General features: G+C 45.1%; 1 long non-coding RNA gene across 5 annotated transcripts in view; it reads right to left on the reverse strand.

Moving 5' to 3' along the window:
• Positions 1-21934, reverse strand: part of LOC144113115 (uncharacterized) — a 118712-nt gene that overhangs the window by 27752 nt on the left and 69026 nt on the right. The gene's annotated exons all lie outside the window — the stretch shown is intronic.

Below are 21934 nucleotides of genomic sequence, written 5' to 3' on the forward strand. Positions count from 1 at the left end.
CGCGTCTTTCGGGTCAGCCGAGTGCCATAACCACTCAGCCACTGCGGCGGCTCACACAGAAAGGAACATTGCACCAGCGAAGTGCACAGGCCGCGGCAGGTAGGTAGATGGGAAATGTTCACCATCAATCTAAACTACTAACCAGCAGCTTCCGCGCACTGGTTAAACGTTTCCAGAGGCGTTTTCTCGAGTGCCTCTCAAACATGCAGCAAGTATTAGGCCTAAGTAACGTTCATGCTGCTTTTTCTAAAAGGGGACTATGAAAGTATTCACCCATTTGCTTGATATCTCGGTCACTGATTCCTCACAGATGATTACAAGAAATATGAGAGCACAAGTGCGACTTACAAGACGCTGTTAAGTTCCGCGAAGCCCGAACTTGACGGGGAGAGCCGTGGGTATGTGCCATTAAGCCTGTGGTCATTATCATCAGCCTGACAACACCCACTGCAGAGCAAAGGCCTCTCCCATGTCTCTCCAATTAACCCTGTGATTTGCTTGCTGTGCCCACCCTATGCCTGCAAACTTCCTAATCTAATGCGCCCACCTAACCTTCTTCCGCCCCCTGCTATGCTTGCACTCTCTTGGAGGCCACTCCGTCACCCTTAAGGACGAGCGGTTATCTTGCCTTCGCTTTACATGCCCTACCCAAGCCCATTTCTTCCTCTTGCTTTCGACTAGGATGTCATTAACACGAGTCTGTTCCCTCACTAACTCTGCCCGCTTCCGATCCCTTAACGTTAGACCTATCATTTTTCTTTCCATGGCATCATCATACTTGCGGGGAGCAACTAAATGCGAAAATCATTGTCCCTCACCTTTGTGCGTGGGCAGGCATTTTGCTTTTCAGCTGCAATTTCCACCCTTGTCCTTTTTTTTTCTTGTGCACATCTTCATGTTAGTAAACAAAATAATAACAATTGCAAGCTGGCCGAGAGGAAAAATCCAACATTCGTCTTCTAACTGTACCAGGAGGATTTCCGGTAAATATCATTACCAGAAATTAGGGACAAGCGCTTCTGGCTCCTTTGGCCGCAATCACGTGGTGCACGGATTTGAACATTAAAAATAGCTTGCTGACGTGACCCATGGCGTAAAAACGAAAGAGAATGACAGAGTGGCTGCAAAACAGAATGTTAGGTGGCTACGCTTATAGCGGCCCTGGCTGTCCGCTATCCCGAATTCTCATTAATGTTGTGCCAGAGCGATGTGGGGAGGAATATAAAACCGGCGTTTCAAGCGCGCACAACTTTCAAAAATTTTTTAGCCGAACTTATTACACTTAATGCATGACGACACACACTTACTTGCAGGTCAGAGACGCTTATTTAGAGCTAAATTCAGTTCATACTAAGCACGAGAATCATGGAAAGCGTGGCGAGGACGAAAAAATGAGCCAGCGCTGAGGCAGCGATAGAATGTCGAGTGTTAATACATTTAACATAGGTCGCCGGTTCGAATGCTGCAAGCTAGGCTCCAGCATAAATAGCAAGTTTATGCTGCACGAAACACGAAATTGTATGCCACCACCGTGAACACTCTGCGACAAGCGGTTGAGCCGCAATATTATATATGGGCATGTTCAGATAAGAACGGTAATCGAGGTCCCATGACCATTTTTTGTTTTCAATTAAATTTTTATATGTGATGGGTAAATGTGTCCACACAAAGGAATGAACCTTAGTTTTGCAAGGAACTTCATGGTTTTCTCGGAAAAAAATTGTATGTCACAAGAGGTGGAGTATGTCGTTTTTGCCACTTCGCAAAGTTGCAAGTTTGGAGCATCACTGCATGCACAATAAGTTGTTTTCGCACATAAGTATTTTTTCAGCACTTTATTACAACTTGCACTATACGAATAATACAAAAAACGTTTTCTTGTTGTGTCAGTCTTCTGAGTAAAAAATCGCAAACTTCGCTTCCGGAGCTGTGCGGTGCCAAAAAGGCACTTTTCAGGGCAGCCTTAGGGCAAGATGCGTAAAGATCTCCCGACTGAATCTTTTTCTCTGTATTTTTCAGCTACTTTTAATCACTTCAGGCAAGTTTTGTAGCTGTACACTTGACCTATATTTTTCAATATGGCCTCAAAATTGGCAGAAGTTCAAAAACTTCAAAAAAGTGACAACTTTGACTTGAATTTAAAAAAAAACATCATCATCGAATTTTATTAAAAAATGCCCTAATAATACTCAATACTCGATAATTTTAAAACACCAAAAAAGTGTTGCATTATTTTGTTTTAAAGTATAAAAATAAATGCAAAACTGAGTTCATGTTTTTGTTACCTAGAATTGCTTATTACTGCCTCTTAGAAATAGTAACTGTCAGAAATTTGATTTAGCACTCACTGAACGTGGTTATATTTCAATTACCACAATATGCGAACCATCCTGAATGTTTGTACAGCTTCTACTCGCTTGTTAGCGGCGTTCTTAATGCGTCAAAATGGGAATAAATTCGTTATTTCACCTGATGAACTGACTGCTGGCGGTCAAACGTTTTTTTTTTGTATTCTCTAATTTATCATCGTAAGGTACATTGGTATGTAATCGATTTTTTAAAAATATTAGATAATTTGTGGGTTCCTAGAAAAAATTTTATATATAAAAATTTATATTAATGTATTTCTGAAGCCGACGTTTCCGTACCTGCATCTGTTTACCTCTGTGTTCAAAGGTTCTACAGGGCAATGTCAGGAGACAGAACGTCGTCTTCTGAGAGGAACAATTTATCTGCGAGATTTTTAATCAGGAGGAGTTTTAATAGGAACGCAATTTACAAATGAGATGCCGCTTTATATGCAGATTGCAATTCAGAAAATCGTAACAAGAAATTAACGGCAGCAGTTGAAGTCGGTATGCGCACAGTATATTGTCCAGCCCGAAGCACAAACCAGATCACAGTCTCTTCCATTCCGAAGCAGCGGTGGAGGCCACGTAGGATGCACTGCCTTCATTTGTTTGAACGTACTTCCACATATGGAGCGTCTGAACTCCAGGCACTTTCTTTGCCATTTTCCATTCTTCCTTCTTCGTTTCGCGAAAGTCTGCAAGCTCCCTCTGTGGGAGCTCCAGAATGGTGATGTTCTTTAGCGTTCCTTTAATTGCGTCTACGAAGCCGCTGGCTGTTTGTATGGACTGACTTGCAGGCTTCCGCAAGTTGTGGTGTGATGCTCGATGTTTGACAAGCCCACCAACGCCGTCGCAAGCATTTTTGCCGTGTCCAGTGGCCGAAAACATCCATTTCGTCTCTCGACATTCACTGCGTTGTAGCTCATGAAACTGATATTTATTCTTGAAGTGAGCGGGAGCCCCGTCGCTCACATATGTTATCTTGGTGTAGATTGGCGCGTTGTCTTCGAGGTGTGCTTTGATTTTTGACAGAGCCAAGCATGCATGAGCTGAATCATGAGACATATCGTCGGAAATTACGGCGTAGTTCCGAGTCGATTTTCTTGACGTGACAACGCAGGTAAACACGGTCACCTGCTTTTTCTGCCAATGGTAAGCTTGTACTGCGTCTGGAAGCACAACTGTCCAGTTTTCGGCGAAATCAAAATGCAAAACAATTGCACCTCTCTTGCAGCTGTGTTTTTCTTCATGTATTGCTCTTGCTTGCACAGATCTAATATAGTTGTGGGGAATCCATTTCATGGTCATTCTTAGACATTCTCTCATAAATGATGAAGCGGTCAGAGTCTTTTTAACGAGCTCACCGTATTCCCATGAAGCAATCAACACCTCGTCCTCGCTGCTCATTTCAAAATTTTCCGAAGTGAAAATGCCATCTTGTGGACAGTGCTCACAATTCCTAAGGAAACACGACGCAGTAGGTTCCTGGCATACGCAGAGGCTCTGCATATCTTCGGGAGAAAGCGACCTTCCGGACGCGTTCTGCAGTCCCACGAGGCACAACTGAAAGTTTGCACAGCACACACAAACACACACTTGCCACTGTGGCGAGCATTTCACCCACTTAGGACGCAAGGATATGAATTTTGTGAGGCCAACCTGGGAGGCAGGGTGAGCTTGCTTGTAGAGGCGGAATGCTTCTCGCAAGGACCGCGTCATGAAGCGTTTAGGTATCCATTCTTTCTCTCCTTCCTTCTCGATTCTCACAACATCCTTTTTGTTCGGAGTCTGTCTAGAGCAATCGAGTTCATCCATGGTGTAATATTCTAAAACGGTGGTAATGTCTTCCTGTTGTAGTTTACATCTTGTATATCTCTCCTGTGTTGACCATACGCCTTCCTCATCCACCATCTTCTTCGATTTTTGGATAACGTACCTCGTTGCCTCTGGAATAACTTCCTGCACATATTTCACGGTTAGGTTGCGTGGTAGCAGTGTCAGCAGCTGGCAACGCTCTTGAAAGGACGTGCACCTATTGTAGGCAGCATGTAGGTTGTCCTCCCAACTGCTGCATTGCGCACACTTTTCTTCTGACGCACGCGAAGTCTCTGGGACATTATATGCTGCCTGTATCCCCGATCGTATTTTCGTCACCATAGCTCTTGCCACCTCTTCCTGCTTTCGCTTTGCATAGGAAAGTCTGAGGCGTTTTTTTAGAGCGCTCGGTGGCTTTAGGGGCGAGATTTCGGAGGTAAGGCTGACACTTGAATTTAAATTTTCTACGATTTCTTCCCCAGGGCGGAATTCTTCTAATGTTTCGGTTGACTCTGCCTGCATATTATCTATGTCTTCCTTGAACCGACGGTAACAATTCTGACAGATGAAGTCACTTTCTCGTACTCGGAGAGCTTCTTCGGGAAGTAGGACTTTTTTGAGAGCAGCGACATTGAGTGTCTTTACACTGCGAAAATTACGTCCTTTTTCAATTCTCTGTTTGTGCCTTCTTGAGTAGTCGGCACAAAACGTTCGCCGCGGAAATCTCTTCATGAATGCAAAAGCTCACCGCTTCCGGAGATTATCGCGAGACAGAAGAGCAGGTGACGGATGCAGGGCCCAGAGCTGCTTTTCCAAAAAGAGGAGATGGACAGATGAATGAATTTTTAACACAGGCTGCCCACCGTCGACACTGATGTTCTTTCGGTCTGGCGTACGAGCTGAGACTGATATACCAAGTATGCTTGTCGAGGGAGCGCTCCAGCGCAGAGAAAACACGTGAGTACAGAAAACGACCCCACCGGGTCTACCAGGCCTGGAAAACGACACACAAAATTCGAGATCCGAACAACATCCGCTCACAAGGGTTATCTCGGTCGAAGGTCGAAGGCTGAGGCATAACTGCTAGGCGTTCGGTGCGTTGCGATGAAAAGATGATAGCGGCGGCTAAAGCCTCGGTGTGGCGGCGGCACACATGATGCTGTGAATTTCAGGGTCGCGCCGGGCGTTATATAGCTATAGGAGCGGCTGCAAAGCGCGGTTCATCCCTGGAGCGGCGGTAGCAGTTAAAGTCACCTTGAAAGTGCGACGGGTGCATTAATTGTTTGCATAAAGTACTCCTAAACACACGTCACTCCAAAATAACGTGTTGGAATATGCTTACAGTAATTTAGGTCCCACCGTTAGAACAGTACGAAAGCGAATAGGAGCTTTAGACCTTTGATTGTAATAGAAAAAAATGCTTACAAATTACACTTATGAACTCAGCAACTGTAGCGTTTAAAATTTACTTACAAAATACCAATACTAAAACCAGCTTCTGACGATTGCGCATTCTAAGAGGGAATACTGAGCAGTCGTAGGGATTGAAATCATAAAGTCCGTTTTGTATTTATTTCCATACTTTAAAACAATATAATGCAATACTTTTTTAAAGCCTTAGAATTATGAAATGTTGAGTATTATTAGGGCAAATTTTAATAAAATTCGATGATGATGTTTTTTTTTTAAATTCAAGTCAAAGTTGTCACTTTTTTGACGTTTTTGAACTTCTGCCAATTTTGAGGCCATATTGAAAAACATAGGTCAAGTGTAGAGCTACAAAACTTGCCTGAAGTGATTAAAAGTAGCTGAAAAATACAGAGAAAAAGATTCAGCCGGGAGATCTTTACGCATCTTGCCCTAAGGCTGCCCTGAAAAGTGCCTTTTTGGCACCGCACAGCTCCGGAAGCGAAATTTGCGATTTTTTACTCAGAAGATTGACAGAGAAAGAAAACGTTTTTTTATTTCTTCGTATAGTACAAGTTGTAATAAAGTACTGAAAAAATAATTATGCACGAAAACAACTTATTGTGCATGCAGTGATGCTCCAAACTTGCAACTTTGAGAAGTGGCAAAAATGACATTCTCCACCTCTTGTGACATACGATTTTTTTCCGAGAAAACTACAAAGTTCCTTGCAAAACTAAGGTTCATTCCTTTGTGTGGACACATTTACCCATCACATATAAAAATATAATTGAAAACAAAAAATGGTCATGGGACCTCGATTACCGTTCTTATCTGAACATGCCCATATGAAGATTCGTAAAGGTGAGGAAATTGGGGTACATAGGTCGCCGTTGTGAATCCCTGCTGAGAGTTAGGCTCAAGTGTAACAAGCAAGTTTATGCTGCACGAAACGAGAAATTGTATGCCACCACCCCGAACACTCTTCGACAAGCGGTTGAGCCGCAGTATTATGTATGAAGATTCGTAAAGGCGAGGAATCAGGTGTTCAAAGTTCGCCGTATCGAATCCCTGCTGAGAGCTAGACTCAACCGTAACTAAGAGGTTTATGCTGCACCAAACCTGAAATTCTATGCCACCATCCCGAACACTCTGCTGCAAGTGGTTAAGCCACAGTATTATATATGAAGATTCGTAAAAAGGAGGAATTGGGGTACACAGGTCGCCGTATTGAATCCCTCCCGAGAGCTAGGCGCAAGCGTAACTAGTAAGTTTATTCTGCACGAAACGCAAAATTGTATGCCACCACCCCGAACACTGCGACGAGCGGTTGAGCCGCAGTATTAAATAAGAAGATTCGTAAAGGCGAGGAATTGGGGTACATAGGTCACCGTTTCGAATCCCTGCTGAGAGCTAGGCTCAGGCGTAAATTGAAAGTTTATGCTACACGATTATGCTGCATTATTGCACCATTGATTGCTCGTCAGCTATGACTTGTTTAGCTGTATACGCTGATTGCAAATAAGCCTGCTATAGTAGATTGGTTTTAAAAATGCCAGTACCCTCACTACAATGGAGGAAAAATAGAAAAAACTTATGTTATAAAATGTGGCGAGATCTCAAACTAAAATTATGCATTATATTTCTTAACTGAATACCCGTGACAACAAATTATTATTCTGTATAAAATGAAAATAGTGCTCCAATAACTGTGCATATCAAAACATTTTCGTAATTGGTAATAAACAGTGTTTCAAAACGTTTGATTGTAAGTTTAGGGTGGCCAGATTTTTCTGTACATAATTTTGAAGGTTCTTTTTGTTTCGGACATTGAAATTACTCTTGCTTACGTTAAAACAATTTTTGTTATCACACAGGGAATTTGTTTTTGTTTTCAAGTGGTGATTTTGGAGTAAGTTCTTTAAAGACGACTGGAGTCGATCCCAGTCTACAAATGTGTACTTTCGATTATAATTTTTTGCATAATAATCAACAAAGGCTTAAAAGGTATTAAGTGATAAATGTTATGCAGTAATCCACTTCAATCTTTGTGAGCACTCTGTAGTATTTGTTGCGTAAAACCCAACAGCGCCATTGTCGTGCTTACATCGTCTTGAGGACTGTCGCAGTCGTGGCCTAGTGGTCTGGGCGTCCGCTTCGGCAGCGGGAGGTGGTTGGTTCGAAACCCACCGCCGGGCACCCACCGGTAAACATGTGTACAAGCCACCCCCGGCCTGGCGCCCGGCTTCTTCGGTGGTGTGTGCTTGGAGGAGGCTCCGCAAACCCCGCTGCATTCCTTCCGGGGCAAACCCAGTTTCGAACAACTCAACCTGCAAAGGTGGTTCGTGTTTCACTCCCCAGTGAAGAGTTCGACTCAAGACTCGAACGTTCTAACCAGCGTCAGGTTCAAACACTATGGTCCTTCGTCAGAAGCGATTCAGAGTATCACTACGGTCATGGGCTAGTCCGGCTTTTCGGCTGTCCGGCTTTGTGAGAAAAACAGAGGACTGTTGTTTCGCTTTCGTAAAAAGAACGCACGATTCTCATTGCTGAGCCAGTTTATGGGGAAAAAAATGTCTCCAGCTCTCGTTACTTGCTGACTGTTAACGCAGCATGTTACCTGTGCCAACTTACTGTGACAGTGGCCTAGCATAGCCAAAGAAAAAAATAAATGGAGAACTGATGTAGGTTTCATTATTGCGTGCCTAAACAGCTGGGGTGCCGGCAATACTTATCCGCGGTTTCACGTAGATGAGAATGACTGAGCGCCGGGTAGTATGAGCCGAACAAATAAAGCTGTTAACAGGCCCATACGCCAGTGTAGGTCGAAGCATGTGCGGAATAGCAGGATGTTCAGGCGGAGTTTGGGCAGTAGCGCCATGTGCATTCCAGGCCGAATAAAATGCAAACATGGCATATAAATCTGAACGGCGTGAAGCACATTATCACAGGAAATACAAGGGGGACAGAAAGAGCGCATGGCATGTGATTATCTCCTTCGCGCCACTCAAATTTATACAGGGTATTTCACCTTAGACTTTACACATTTTTCTTTTTAAATAGGCTATTTGCGTTAGAAAAATACTTTTTCTGCATAGCACTGTCAGCGGTGTAGCACATCAGAATACGGCTAGGACGTGCTAGCTGGCAGGCTGGTTAACTAGTATTGAATAGCTAACTTTGTAACTATAACTGTCAGACTAGCCCATCGTAAGTGATCATCCATATCAGTTTTTAGAATTTCGAAAACGCGGTTAGTCTCGGCACTGTGGCCCAAGAAATTTAGGATATTTCGACGAGTTGCGTCCACTGGAGAGGTTGCTTTGCCTGCAAGGTTCTTGAAAGCGTGTGTATATTCAGGCGCAATGTATGCCGCAGCAGTGGCCTAGTGGTCTGAGCAACCGCCTTGCATCAGGGAGGTGCGGGGTTCTATCCTCAGTGCCGCCGGGTACCCACTGGTGATGCAATGGGCACAAGCTTTCCCCTGCCTGGTGCTCGCTTCGATAGGGTGAAATGCTTGGGAAATGGGTCTTTGACCCAATCTTGAGTAAACGAAAATACCTTGTATCATGGTGCTCTCTGGCCACAGATGTCTTCGCACCATAAGAATCCACACTCACCATCATCATTTTGGCACAATGCAGCCAAAATCTGTTGGGCCACAGTGCCGAGGGAAACCGAGTGTTTTCCAAATTCTAAAATATGATGTAGATATTGCTTACGGTGAGCTACACGCCTGTCAATAATTAATGTAAAAAGTTAACTATTCGACATTGGTTAGCCAGCCTGTTAGTTAGCGCATCTCATACCCCTGTCACACGGGCATTTCAAAGACCCTCGAACCGATAGCCTATCAACTCAAAGGTGATCGAGCGCTGCTACACGGGCAGTTTCAATGTCCATCGAGTCAACAGTCTATCGAGTCAACGGAGCAGCGCGGAACTCCATTAAGATTTCGAGGGCCATCGAGCGCTGCCCAAAGTTGCTAGCGTTGCTTCTAGCGGTGCTAAGCAAACTTTCGTACACGACACATTCACAGTACAAAAACATGGACAAACATTATTCGCCTAAAATTTAATGCAAGCAGTCTATACAATAATTTTAAAATCACCACCCGAACTCGCTATTCTTTCTTGGTCTTATAGCGTACTCACAAAATCTGAATGCTTTAAAAGACTTATAGCACTTCACCTAAATAAAAGGCGCTAGTGTTTAACCTCGCCATAGCACGCATCTCGGAAACACGACATATTAACTAAATGTTGGTCAAAAAACAGATTAAAAAATCGTCCGAGTACCATGCGCAGTTCTTACATCGACCATCGCTCCATCCTTAACCATCACGTTACAAGTCCGCTGCCAGCAAAAAAAAAAAGAGAAAAGGGGTGGGGTGGAATTGAACTACACCATGAGAGAATCTTATTTTTCAAATTTGATCTCATTTACAAGAAACCGGTTCTAATTCGCAAGAAAAAAAATCTGCATAACCGCAAGTGGCACAGTGTCTTTCCTGGCCTACGTTCTCGCGACCAGGACCAACATGCCCGTGCCGAAGTTAAGGGCTGTGCATACCTTGTCCAGTGAGGCAGTCGTCAGCGTGGTTGCCGGAGCGTGAGACGTCCTTCAGGCCGCTTACTGTCTTGGCCTGCTTGTCAGTGCCAGAACAAGGTTCACCCGCGCCGCTCTCTTTTTTCCCTTGGCCAACCACGTTGGTTTCACGCAACGGCGTGAATTCCTGCAACTGGCAGCTGTCGAGCGGCTCTGGCAAGCCCGAGCTGAAATCGAACTTGCACCGCACTTCGGGACACGGAAGAAGCCCCTCTTCGAAGATATCTGCTCCGTCGTTTCTTCCATCACCCCAGCTGCATTCGCCTGATGCTGTTAGCTGCTGCTGTTTACGTTCGCCATGACTGGCCAATCCATTGATAGATTTCCTGCAAATAAAACAACAGATTTCACTGAGCCAGCCTCTTCGTTCGAACGTTGAACGCTGGTGGTTGAACACTGGAGATAGGATTGAGCGGACGCAGCTTGTCTGCGCTTCGTGGATTTCATCCTGTGCGCGCAAGATCCATTCGCAGTTCCACATTTTTGTCCGGATCAGGCGTATAACGTCGAGAACTACTCGAGGATACGCTTTGATCCCAAGAAGTGACTTGGCATTATGCGGGACTTTATAAAGCCCAAGCCAAAACGTGTTATCGCTAAGCCTCGCAAGTACATCGGCACCGGGCCCGGCGTCCGTTGCCGCGTTCGGCCTGACCAGCGAGCAGCTACTCTGCTACGGCTTCGACGATGGATGTGGACCACACCCATGGCTACGACTCCCAAGTCTGGAGGATTCGGAAGTGTTCCGAGCAGCGGCAAACAAGGCGAGGCGAACTTTGATTATTCACAGCCAGAACCTGGATGGAAGACGATATACCTCAGGGCAGGACAGCGTGCACAAGGGCACTCGGCTCCAAAGGCATACCAAGATGACCCGAAGTCACCAGCAGTGGATCCCACGAGCCGCAAAAGGCCTCCGAGACTGCCTGACCTCAACAAGTATGAATTTAATGTGATTATGAAGCCAAAAGACCGTTTGGACCTATAAATGTGGGGTGGGAGTGTACACCCACTTAACGTCGCGTTCGAAAACGCGTTACGTGGCAAGACGCTACGCGCCAAACCTTACATTAGAGTTATTGAAGAGCAAAACATCATCATCGCGGCAACTTCCCATGTCGAAGACGCCACAGTACTTGCGAAGATCGATCACATCAACCTAGACGGGAAAAAGTACCACCTCAATGCCTAAGTGGGAACACCGCAAGACTCATGCAAAGGGTTGGTGCACGGGAATGACCCAATGCATCAGACAGAGACCTAGAGAAAGACTTTTCTTCGGAAACCCACGAAATATTAGGCGTCCAAAGGCTCGGCAGATCCAACTCGGCGGTGATACTATTCAGCGGATACAAAGTCGCTTTCTTTGTTACGTATAGGTGGATCGAGCGCAAATGTTTTCTTTATAGGAAAACTAGACCGTTTTGCGTACTGTGTGGCAGGGAGGGACATAGACAGGACGTCTGCCCCAGCCCAGCTGAATCGAAATGTGACTCATGCGGCAAGTTGAATCCCGGGGAAGCGCACGATTGCACCCCAACTTGTGCGGCATGCCAGGGGAATCACCACACCTACTCAAGGGAGTGCAAAGCAAAGTTTCTGGATCCCATCAATAAGCCTTCTAAACATCAACATTTTGGTGATCAGGAAGAGAAACCGACAACCAGTGGCACCAGCAAGAGCTACGCGGCAGCTGTACGCACCAGCCGAAAAGAGCAGTTCGAGAAGAAGGAATCCAGAACAGCGGCCTCCAATTCTACGTCCAGGTCCAGGTCAAGATCTAAGTCTAGTCAACGTCGCAACTCGTCAGGCCGATCCGGAAGGGAAGAGTCAAGACATCATAAAGTGCAGGGGATCACCAGGTCGGTCTCCTTTGCGCCTAAGGCGGATCCACCGGCACAGGAGACGCCACGCACCCGAGAACGCGGACCGTCTTCTGAGAAGCAAGAAGACTCAAGACACATCGTAAAGGTGGGCTATGCTGGGTTGCCTCCATCCCTCTCCGGAAACGCGATATCTAAGGAGTTTAACGACCTGAAAGCAGAAATTATTCACCTAAAAAAACAGAACGAGGCGTTGCGAGCTGAACTTAAATTGGTCAGGCTGCAGTCACAATCAACTCCCGACAAAACACCCGAAGCCCGGCCAAACTCACAGTCAGTTTATGAGCGCGTCATTGCAGAGCTGAGGGCTGACAGAGAGGAGCAGGATAAAAAGTTCCCACAAGTTATTCAGATGGTCAAAAACGAGCTCGCAAACGAGTCCGCCAACCCTTGGAAATACATAAACTCTGCCATTGCCACAGTCTGAGACCAATTCAAATCTAAACTCAATGAGTGCAACTTCCGAAATAGGAGACGTCACCTGCTGTAATAGTACTTCAAGAAGCAAATACGGTCATCAGCATGAAGGGGTACAAAACTTTCCAAGACGAGCATAGCCTAGGAATACTTGTTCACAAGGAGTTTACTGCAACGCTACAAGAACCGCTAGCCGAAAATATCAAACATGCTTACATTGAAATTCTTCCCGAACACAGGGGAAAACGCAGTTTGCACATACTGAACGTGTACAGTCGCCCCAGGGACTCATGTCGTCAGATAGCCACGCTATTTAATTTTATCATAGCCGGTGATTTCAATGCTCCCCATTAAGCATGGGGATATCACTTTAACAGCCCGAAAGGTAGGAGGATCCTTGAGATCGCTAACCGAGAAGGGCTCACAATCTTAACGGATCCCCTGCAACCCACGAGAGCGGGTAATAGCGTCAGCAGAGACACCTGTCCAGATCTCACGCTTGTGAAAAACTGCCTGCAGGCCACCTGGTCTAACACTGGCGAGTCCCTGGGCAGTGATCACTTCATCGTCTCCTGCACTGTTCAGGGAGTTAAATGTCGGAAACCACTTGGCAAGGCTAAGATTGTGAACTGGGACAAGTAGAGAGAGGAAATCGCACGTGTCCCGGACGAAGATATCACAGATATTGAGGCATGGACAGCGCTGCAGATGAAAACCGTCGCCAGGCACTCTACGACAGCGAACACCACGGAGGAAACTCCGGCAGTTGACCCGCACCTGTTACATCTGTGGGAAGCCAGGAGATCTCTGACAAGGAGGTGGAAAAGGCAAAAGTTAAATCGCAAGCTGAACACCAAGATTGCAGAACTCACCAAAGAAGCGGATGACTATGCACATAACCTCGCTAACCAAAACTGGCTCAAGCTGTGTGAAGAGCTCAACGGTAGAATGGGTACGGCTAAAGCATGGGGACTCCTCAGCTCCCTTATCGAGCCGAACTCAAACCGGAAAGAGCAAACAGACACGCTCTGTAACGCCTTGCACAGCTATAAAGGGGACAACGAAGCCCTCATTGCAGAACTTGCACAGAAATTCCTCGATCTGTGATCCTCGTACCCTCTCCCTGTGTGCACCGGTGCACCCAATGAAGAGATGGACCAAGACGTAACGGTTGAGGAACTGAGTGCGGAGCTTGACCTCATGCGTAAGAACACCGCTCCTGGACCGGACCAGATAAACACCAAGATGCTCTTTAATATGGATGACATCTCCTTAAGAAAATTAGTGAAATACTTCAACACGCAGTGCTGGAACAAGGGCCAGATCCCCGACTCCTGGAAATTGGCTTTAGTGCGATTTATTCCCAAGCCCAAAAAGCCATGCGATATTGATCATTTACGACCGATCTCCCTGACGTCGTGTCTGGGTAAACTGTTCGAGAGGGTCGTGAACGACCGACTGAAACGACTCCTGAGGAAGACTGATATCCTCCCGTACACGCTGTACGGGTTTAGAAAAAAGCTGTCTACACAGAATATTCTTCTCCGTATCAGAGAGGATATTCTGGACAACCCCGGCAGATGTCAGGTCAAGGCCATCCTTGCGCTCGATTTAAAAGAGGCATTTGACAATGTCAACCACCAGGGAATACTGGATGAGCTTAACAGCATCAACTGTGGTGACCGCACATATAATTACGTGAGGGACTTTCTCTCATATAGAAAAGTGTCAATAAGTATTGGTGATCGGACCTCCTCTCCGTTCAATCTAGGTTCCAGGGGCACCCCGCAGGGAGCGGTCTTGTCTCCGCTTCTCTTCAACCTGGCCATGCGTGGGCTACCAGAGAAGCTAGACCGCATCCAAGGCATTGAGCACGCTATATACGGTGACGACATTACGATCTGGTATTGCAGCGGTAATGAAGGGGAAATTCAAGACCGGCTTCAGGAAGCAGCGAATGTCGTCTGCCAGCATGCGGCGAGGCATGGGATAACGTGCTCTCCCGAGAAATCAGAGTTACTCCTGATCGACCGTGGCAAGAAGGAGAATACGGGGCTTTTGCCGTCCACTCCCTTTGTCGCCATTACGGTCCAGGGTATGAGCATTCCGATCAAGAAAGAGATCAAGATCCTGGGAGCCATCATACCCAGCGGTAACACTAACACCACTACAATCAGACAGCTCTAAGCCTATTCCGAACAAGTCTCTAGAATGCTACGACGGGTAATCAAGAAAAGAAATGGGCTAAGAGAGAAGGAGGCCCTAAGATTAGTTCAGGCTTTCATTCTCTCTAAACTAACATATGCCACCCCGTACTTATGGCTTAGCAAAAAGGAGAAAGACCAACTAGATGTTAATATTCGAAAGGCAGTTAAGACGGCGCTGGGGATCCATAACGCCATCGACGAACTAATAGAGGCCCACCGTGTAAATCAAATTGTCAGGCTCTCAACATCTAAGCCTGGCAGGAAAATATTACAGAAACTGAGAATCAGTCCACCCCGGGAAGTCGCTGACAAGATCGACATGCCCATGTAGATGAGATCACACATTACGACTCACCCCATACCAAAACGCATGGACGAGGAATACATCGGAGGACGGAGACTAGCCAGAGTTAGACACCTCACTAAGCGCTGGGATGAAAACAAGGACACGATCTACGTCGATGCGGCTGGACCTGTTAACGTAGTCGCGGCAGTTGCAGCAGTTTCACCCCGGGGGGATATCAAGCAGCCTTATCCAAGCGGTGGATACCACATTGGCTGAAGAAGCAGCTATCGCTCTAGCGATATCAAAGAACAGCGAGGCAACGGTTATGTCAGACTCACAAGCAGCGGTACGCAATTACCTCAGAGGCCGCGTTGGCGCTCCGTGTTGGGAAATTTTGGAAAGGTCTAATCCTTCCAACATCCAGATCTTCTGGACGCCAGGGCACCTCTCAACGACGGGCAATGAGGCGGCCAACACAGCTGCTCGAGCTCTCCTCTCCGAGCATCTGGCATGCAGCCTCTCTCTGACACAGTTGACAACCCCTCACCCTTACTAAACTACACAGAAATTACGGAGTACTATAAGACCACAAGAGGGAAATATCCTCTTCCTCACAAAACTGTAAGTAAATATGAAGGGCACATAATAAGGCGACTACAAACTAATACTCTGTCCAATCCTTACCTAATGAGTAAATGGTACCCAGACACCTACGATTCGTCCTGCCCCTTCTGCGGAGCAGTTGGCACACACTTTCACGCGGTTTGGGAATGTCAAGAAAACCCAGACTTGGACAGCAATCCCGATCCGACTTATGAGCGCTGGGAGGCAACCCTTCATGGCCACAGCCCCCTCGACCAGAAATCGCTGGTTGAGAGGGGCCGGATTATGATGGCGACCAATGGGTTCTCGTACTGAACCTACCCAGTTTTTATGCTCTGAATAAATGTTTTTCCTCCTCCTCCTCCTCTACGTTCGAGGTGTAAGCCTCGGTGAGTGATTGTCCTCGCCGCAACCTTGTCGAACTGTTCGCTACCATTGCTTTGTTTACGTTTGCACCGGCATCTTGTTAACGTTATGGTGTATCCCGTTCCCGAACCCGCCAATGAAGTTCTCGCAAAAACTCTGGCCTGCATTTCAGCAACCTCAGCCCAACAGAGCGTGCGATGCTTTTGAAAGAGCACGGCTAGGTTAGGCGGCGGCGGGTCGCTTCCCCCTTCCTCAGAGAGCAGCCGTTGCTAATTAATTATCTTAACCGTAGTGCGGGGGGTCGCGCGGGGCGAGGACAAGGTCGGCACGTCGCGCCCATCGGAGGCTGGCCGAGGCTTTGGGGCTAATGCATTGTGATTCCTTGAAAGGCGCTGCTGCACGGCGCAGCATGCGGCATCGAGGAGGTTTCTCACGGTTGCAAGGGTCAGGTTATTTTTTTTTTTCTGCCACAAAATATGGATGGGTGCTCAAGGCCGCTCGCATTTAAAGTTGGCGACTTGAAAGTAAAACAGATGCACGATGATTCAACGGGTTCCGCGCGTTTCCGGAGGTACGGGGTCCACTGGACCGGGTTCTCTCGCCCACTTGCAAGTACCTTCAGATGTGTACTGTGAATGGACTAAATTAGCCAAGAGATCGAGGAGAACAGCTCCGCCGAACTGCCGAAGCTATTGAATGGAGCCGCAAACAAATGAGTTGGAGGAGAGCAGAGTCAGGGACTCTGCAGGTTCCAAATCTCTTTTAAAGCAAAAGCTTTACTGGCCGCGACTTGCGATTTTGCCGCGACGTTGCTCCCAGGAGGCACATAACGCCACAACGCGCGCCTCGCCGCAGAGCTGAACTGGTTTGGCTCTGCCAGTAGTACAGCCAAATAGATTGGCTGTACTAAATCAGCTTAAAATTAATTCAGAGGCACAGCTCATTAAGACCCATGTATTACTGTGCTGGATGAAAGAGAGAGGGAACTGTTCACAATAAATGGATAATCTGGTGCTCCAGCACTCCTCAGCCAGCATTTATGATGTCCACCATGAGTTCTGGAAGTTAAACAATGTACAGCTCATACAGTATTTTGGTACACAAGTCAACAGTAACACTCAATGACCACCAGGCTGAATGCTTGCAAGAAGCAGTTCAAATAATAAAACTTTGCAGCTAAACGATTCATAAGGTATGCATAGTTAATAATGCAATACCATGAATCCCATAAGTGTGCTATCACCTGAGGTTTCCTTTGAAGTGTTGCATTTGGATTGAAAAAAAAAAAAACACCTTCATACACTGAAAGTTAAGGGTCTGCTGTGCAGTTGCAGGATGGAAGTTCTGCAATACAGCAATTGTACTGCAATGTACTACACATTATGTAATACAATAAAACACGGTTCATGATCCTTTACTGTCAGGATTTAAATGTGCCATTTCTTGCTGTCTTGTAAAATTTAGTCTTCCACAAAGTGGGAGTCATTTCAAAATGTACAAGGTCCACAATAACACTTTCACACTCTTTTCATCACATACAGTAAATTCTCGTTCATACGTTCCCGGTTCATACTATTTCCCGGTTCGTACGCTCAAAATCGCGGACATTCAGAATGTCCCATAGAGTTACACTATTTTCTTCTGGTTAATACGTTCCAGGAATACACGATTTCCCGGCTACTACGTTTAAAATTTCGACAAATTTTAGTCGTATAATAAGTTTATTGACAAACCGCACATGTGCAAACATACAAGTGGCCCGGACGAGAGGGCGCGCGACATGTTTTTGCGGCAGTCACCCGCCATGGTGGATTCTCTGCAGCGCCTAGGTGCACGGAGGCGAAGCACCACCACCAATAACAACAAGAAAAAATGAAAACTGCGCACTAGCATTCGCGACGGTCGTTTCTGCGGGGACGCGATATGAAGAGGAGAAACGCTGAGCTTTCTTCGCAGTGCATAAGGGAAAGGAGGCGAAGTTTCTACGAACCACAGCGATGCGCTTATAAGCGAACGGGCCGGGTCTGGGAAACGCAGCTTAAGCAGAAAGAACCAGCCGTCGCGGCGGCTTTCCCGCACGACTTGAGAGCAAAAGGTCGAAGCATTCGAAAATGACAAGGAAGAGATTTGGTTTCTTTGACACTGCCGTCGACGGACCAGATGCGTTACGAATTTCCTTTCGCGCTAATGAACGCGCGAACGCGGATTGAATTCAGCGAACTCTGGAATAGGATCTGTTCAGCTCTTTTGCCTAGAAATGCCGATCGCATTTTTATAAAGTGAAATTGTCAATAAACGTCTTTTTACCTCACTCTACAGTTACAGTTCTCAAAATCAGGCTGTTTGGATCACACGTTTTCCCGAATAATACGTTTTTTTCCCGCAATTAAAAAAAAAGTATCAACAAGGTTTTACTGTACTAAGAATGAATACACCTTGAAGCTCTTGTCAGTAACATTTAACCTTGTTTCTCGAAATGTAACTTGCAGTTTAACAGCATTCGCCCACTGCCCACCTTGAGCACTGCTTGCAAACGTTCAGGGTTTGGTTTACTGCAGAGAGCAGGCACTGCTAATTTTCTATGTTTGCCCTATGAACTTTGTGCATGCAGCCTACAGCTGGCCTGTCTGCAGCAGTTTAGTTTCGCTTGGTGATGTTACGTTTTCCTATACAATCAAAAAGGTACTTAAACACCAAATGGCTTTCTAAATTGGATTTAACTTGCTCATGGGAACTTCAACATTGCCTGGCATGTAAATGTCAGTGGGGCCAGTGGCGCATGCCCTAGTGATGACAATCAAGAAATAAACAAGGCCAGAAGGGGTAGCAGCTAAGGGTTTCAAAGGCTCAAATGTCATGCTAGGATCTCCAGGCAAGTTCACAAAAGTTGCTTATACTAGAACAAAGTTCTATAAAAATAATCTGTTTACAAAAAGCATACATGTGCAGCCATGTTCTTTTCTTTTGCAACTGCCACCAGCAAATGCCTCTCCCTTTTCTTTTACTTTTTTTTTGGCTCCTCTGTCAAAAAAAGTGTTCTGACGTTGGTAAACATGTTGAAGCACCACTGCACTGCTCTACGCATTGTTCCCACAGAAACTTTAACGTCCATGGCCATTTTTTTCATGAGTCATGTATCTTTCTGGTCCTTGTCCATTGCAGCTGTCAGTTAACTATGAACACATAAGCAAAAAGGTCAATTCACTGTGCATTACAGTCTGTGCAAGGTTTGCATATGTACTATGTTAACAGTCTGCTGGTAAATTCTCAGCATAAAAGAAAGCTGAGAAGGTGGGATCTAGTAGCTCTGCTTAAAACGGGTTTCAGGTTTAGCAAAGATTTGATATTGGCAAATGCATGGCATGCACCTAAATGTGCAAATCAGCTTGTGGCACATATGCAGCAAGGAAGATTGAAAATGCAGAGAATTCTAAGAACAGAATTACCAAAGACACAAATTGCATCACTGTAATTAGTGGCAATTAAGCAGTCATCCAAAAGTACACAACAGTTTGACTCTGTTAGAGACGAATTTTAAATTAGTGCAGACTGCTTCATCTATTACACCTGTGCATATATAGCGGTTACTGGAATGTTAGCTAAACAGCCAGTTTAAAACATCAAAAGAAAGATGCTGTCATATACAAAAAATACTCCTTGTGTTGTTATTTGACATTAAGTAACTTTATCGTAGTATTAGTATTCGATAAAATGCACGTGCACAACACTTACACACCCTGTTTTCCATTCATACCATACCTTTTCCTGTAATGTGCTGGGGCAAGCTACTGGTGATCAGAAGTGTAGTGTTGCAGCCTTCGTTGTAGTGGAATCTGGATGTGAAGTGCATCTGAAAGAAGTGGTTCAATACATCATTATAACGTATGCAAAACCAAAAAAAAATGCACAGCCCAAGGTTGAGTGCATGATGGTTTAAATTAGTAGCGAGGTTTTTGCTCCAACACATCAGTGATGCAAGTCAGTATTGCCAGAGGCACATCTCTGTATGCTGTGATGTACGCAGTGGGCATATAAGCAATCATGCCTTTGAGAGAGACAGTCAGTACACATGGTCCTGAATCAACTAAAATTACCCTTGGGGGGATTCAAATAATTGCATTTTTGCCCAATGCCATTGGCCAGATTTTAACTTTTATAAATTAGTTGGAAAAGTGAAAAAATCTGGCTTTAAGACAATGCTGTGCATGCCATAACACCAAAGCAGTCATGCACACAGAGTTTCTCTACACCTAAGTTTTACGATGTTGTCGTGTTCTGCGCTGTTTTCTTTCGAGATAGTGGAAAGTATGTGCTATAAAACACCTCTGCTTGGTGCAAGCTAAAAATACATGTTGGGTGTTAAGGAAGGAAAGAGGTACAAAGCTCATTCTGTACGTTTTGAGCTTCAGATTTGTTATTTGCAAATATCAGTCACCTGATCCGTGATGCCTGAAGTTTCGACAAGTTAGTATTTCCACTGTTACAGAGAAAATGATCTTGCATTCGACGCATATCCTTTTGAAAGCCTGTATTTCATGGAAGCTGTTAGGTATTCATGATACTACAGTGAAACCAGTCATGTCACAAATCCAACCCTTGTCGGCACAAAATAATCAAAGGTTTCCAACTATATCCTGAAGAAGCACCATTAAGTAACTGCTAACAGATTCAAATTCCTTCATGCCTTGCCACTGCCATATACATATAAGGGTAGCCGTAGAAGATATGATTATCTTCACCTTTTAGGGGAATCATGGGGCTTACTGAAAACAATAACTCGCAGTAAAAAGAGTGGGTGCTTAGGCTACCTTTACACAAAAGCACTTTTCTTGTGAACACCAGAGGCTCATTGCAAATAGTTCTTACTGTGCTCTACATTTGGATTTGGTGTTATACTATAACACGATAATGGAAACAAGAAAAAAGGTTAGTTATTCAGGCTATTGTTTCTTAACTTTTACCAAAGGCACAATTATAACAACATTCTATTACAATCTGATGAGAAACAACCAGCATCAATATTAATGTAGATGTTTGCTGCAACATACATGATGCTGAATAACAGCACATGACGTCGAAATAAAGGCATTTGTATTTGTATACAGCATCAACATGACAGGCCTGTTGAATGGAAAATCTATTTTTGCCCATCAAAAGTGCATGCATTCTTGCAAGAAGTTAGAAAGAGAACCAAAGCTCAGACAGTGTATCAGACAAGAGAATGCATAACACAATACACTGATGAGATGTCTATCAACAACTGCGTTGTGCAAGGGTATATGTGACTATCATTCAAGAGCTGCAGAAGATAAGGAGTAAGTGCAATTTTATTGAGGCCCAGTTTCAAATTTTGAGCGCAATGGCTGCCATTACTTGACCAACAAAATGAAAGTTCAACAAATGTACGGGTGGTCGAAATTAATCAGGAGCCCTCTATTACATTGTCCATTATTGCTCATGTGCAGATTTGGGATGTTATACTTCATATATTATAATGTACCATAGCTGAAGTGGAATGACTACCTCTTGACAAGTCCCAGAGCTCATTGACAAAATGGGGCAAGTTTGATGTTTCCCTTGTTTCATCCCTTTACACATCCTGTAATAATCATGTGGTTATTCAATTTAATTTTCCATGCTGTAGTATCAAGTCACTTGAGTGCTCCATTTCTACAGTCTCCATCACTTCTTAAGCAACTACTGTCAGGTAATTGCTTATTTTTCACAAAAATCAGCTATTACCTTAAATGTTGCATAAATGGGACATAGCTTAAAAGCTACTTTGTATGCTTTGAGGAACTGAAAAAATTAAATTATTCCAGCTGCCTTTTCCCAATGGTTGGAATGAGTGTTGGCTTTGCTCTATGACCTTCATCAGGCCTTAGTGTACATTCATATCAAAGCACAAAAAAAAAGTATCTCACTGTGTGCCTCATGACATGACACTTGTTCGCCATCCATCCATCCCTTGGCACTTCATGGTTCCTGAAT

Source organism: Amblyomma americanum, chromosome 1 (assembly GCF_052857255.1).
Source record: "Amblyomma americanum isolate KBUSLIRL-KWMA chromosome 1, ASM5285725v1, whole genome shotgun sequence".
In the NCBI taxonomy this organism is placed as follows: Eukaryota; Metazoa; Arthropoda; class Arachnida; order Ixodida; family Ixodidae; genus Amblyomma; species Amblyomma americanum.